Raw genomic sequence first — 3,333 nt, forward strand, 5'->3', positions numbered from 1 at the left:
GTGTTTAAATGAATACAGTTTGTGTGTTGTTATTTCAGGCATAAGCTAGCAGGCGGCCTAATTGCTGGGGACGCAGCCGCTCCTTAGACAACATATAGCAGTTGGAATGTCCGGCATTTCCTTTGGTCTGCTCTTGGGTGGAGGTCAGGTAATCTTAGCTTGTGGTGTTTTCCTGCTACCAGGTATTGATTCAGGGTAAACTACTGAGACTCAGGCCTCTTATTTAAATTTATCGATGGGCAGAGTCCAGGGTGATAATGGTTGGTAGTAAAGAACTTCCTTTGAGCCTGGCGGTAGTGGCGCACCGCACGCCTTTAATCCCAGCACTCGGGAGGCAGAGGCAGGCGGATCTCTGTGAGTTCGAGATCAGCCTGATCTGCAAGAGCTAGTTCCAGGACAGGCTCCAAAGCCACAGAGAAACCCTGTCTCAAAAAACCAAAAAAAACAAACAAACAAACAAAAAAAAAAGAACTTCCTTTGGGTGACTTGCCCAGACTTAGCTTTCATGGCTGGCCCCCACAATGCACAAACCTGAGTCTGCTCAGTCCAATTGCACTGTTCCCACAAAGGCTGGGGATATGGCTTAGGCGATGAGGTGCTTGCTAGCATGCACAAAGTTCTGGGTTTGAACATCATCGCTGTAGACAATGGTATAGAGATGCAGACGCGTGACCTCGGCACTCATGGGGGCTCACACATGACCTCAGTACTCATGGGGGCTCACACATGACCTCAGTACTCATGGGGGTTCACACCTGTGACTTCGGCACTCATGGGGGCTCACATCCATGACCTCGGCACTCATGGGGGCTCAAACCCATGACCTCGGTACTCACACCCATGACCTCGGTACTTATGTGGGTTCACACCCGTGACCTCAGTACTCATGGGGGTTCACACCTGTGACCTCAGCACTCATGGGGGCTCACACCCGTGACCTCAGCACTCAGGAAGTAAGAGAATTAAAAGTTCCAGGTCATCATTTACTACACACTGAGTTTAAGGCCACTGGGCAACATGAGAGTCGAAAGAAAGAAAGAAAGAAAGAAAGAAAGAAAGAAAGAAAGAAAGAAAGAAAGAAAGAAAGAAAGAAAGAAAGAGAGAATGGAAAAAAGAAGAGGGAAAAGGAAGGGGGAAGGAGAAAAGAAAGCAGCAGCTCAGTGTGACCCTGGAAAGTACTTTGTCCTTGGAGGGTTCTTTGTCCTGCCCTGCGGGTCTGTGAATGGCGGCTCTGAAGCTGCCCCCAGACCCCATCTTTACTTCTTTCTAGCAGCTCTGAGCTCCTAGCACTTGTTCTTAGGCTATTTTTAACTTGTCCTTTCTTTTCAAAAATTACACCAGAGGAGCTTAATCAGCCCCATTTGGCTTTGTGTAGAGAAAGAGAATCTGCAGACGTTACCGAATAACAGCTAGCGAACACGGTGGCGGGCTGGCACGCCTCTGCAACCAGCCTTTCCCTCTTCAGTGCAATAGCTTTATTTCTGGATGGCAACCCCACACATCACACTTGTGCCACACAGGGTTCATTGTGAACCTAGAACAAACTAAAGAGGAAGTGAGAAAAGTCAGTCCCGGCGTTGGGTGGCAAAGCAGGGGTAGGAGGGAAGAGCTGGGCACTGGGAAATTCTGACTGCCCCCTGCAGCTTCAAGCACTTCACACCTGCACGGTCTCAGGTCTTCATCTTGGCATTGGTCACCTGGCAGCAGGAACGACAGCAAGCCCGGCAGAAGGGGCAACTATCGGCTCAGATTTTTGTTCATTTATTATGTCAGACTCACACCCCTTAACTGCACCTGACATCACCAAAAAAACAAATAAGCAGGAGAAAAAGTTCAAGTGTCTCCTAAGACGCTTGAACAATAACACAGCAGAATCCCATCCACCTGAACTCGGAGTCCACCTGGGTCAAAGATGAATGACCTGGGGTCCAAGTTGCAAACAACTGCTGGCCCCCAGGAGAGGCAGAGCAGTTCAGCGTGTGCACTTGTCCTCTGGACCTCAGCTGAGTATCGTCCAGGTCCTTCTGAGTAGGAGTCATGAAAGCCCGGTTGTTGTTCGTGCTCAGTCTGCCGATCATTCCAAAGTCCTCTGGCCACTTTTGCCATTAGGGTGTTTCCACCCTCCACTGGAGCTGGGCCGTGCCTTCATCTGATGACCTGAAGTTGCTGACTGCAGTTTATGATATTCAGACCTTGTGGATCTGCTCTTGGTGTGTGTGTGCAGTGTGGGGAAAGAGGGAGCTGTGGGGGAGGCTTGAGTAAACAGCCCATCCCCCTGGAACTGTGTTAGCATTAAAATGCAGCCAGTCAGTAGGATTGTCTTCAGAATCCTGGCTATTCTGAATATCCCACGATCAGGCAGAAGGTGGAACAGCTTGCCACAAGAAGGACAGCGAGCTGCCTGATCACCTTGCTTGAAAGAAATGATTTCCAGAATGCTGAGATGTTAAGCGAACACTGGTGAACGGCAGCACTTGTTTTTTAAATTTGCATCTGGAAGAAAGCTTTTCTGATGGGGTGTACAAAGTATGTATTTGTTGTAAGGAGGCTGCTTGTTGGTTCCTGGCTGCCCAGCAACTCAGCCCAGAAATAATCACACAGAAACTGTCTTAATTAAAGTACTGCTTGGTCCATTAGCTCTAGCTTCTTATTAGCTAACTCTTACATATTAATTTAACCCATCTCTATTAATCTGTATATCACCACGTGGCTATGGCTTACTGGCTAAAGTTCTGTCGGTCTCTAGCAGGGCTACATAGCTTCTCTCTGACTCTGCCTCCTTTCTCCCAGCATTCAGTTTAATTTTCCCCCCCACCTACCTAAGTTCTTCCCTATCAACAGGCCAAGTCAGTTTTCTTTATTAATTAGCCAATCATATTCACAGCATACAGAGGGGAATCCCACATCACCTCGAGCCCAGCATGGTGGAGCTGTTTGTTGCCTCTGAGAGCCATGCTCACAGCCCTATTTTTAGGCACACAACCCATCTATGTTGCCACTAAGCAATCATAGAAACCATATTATTTGTAATACTGTTTGGCCAATAGTTTAAGTGTATTTCTGGCTAACTCATATCCTAAACTAACCCATCTCTATTAATCTGTGTATCACCACGTGGCTGTGGCTTACCAGGTAAAGTTCTGTCTAGTGCTTAAAATGAAAAAAAAAGTTGTGTTTAGACTTTTAATGAGATTAAGCAGCTAAAACAACAACAAAAACACCCAGGGCTGGGGCTGGGGCATAGTTGGTAGAGTGCTAGCTGCTAGCCTAGCATACAGCAAGCCCAAGGTTTGGTCCCCAGAACTGCATGAGCCAGATGTGGGGGTGCACATC

This window comes from Alexandromys fortis, unplaced genomic scaffold, assembly GCF_014885135.2.
Source record: "Alexandromys fortis isolate MF-2015 unplaced genomic scaffold, M_Fortis_MF-2015_v1.1 scaffold_87, whole genome shotgun sequence".
Lineage (NCBI taxonomy): Eukaryota > Metazoa > Chordata > Mammalia > Rodentia > Cricetidae > Alexandromys > Alexandromys fortis.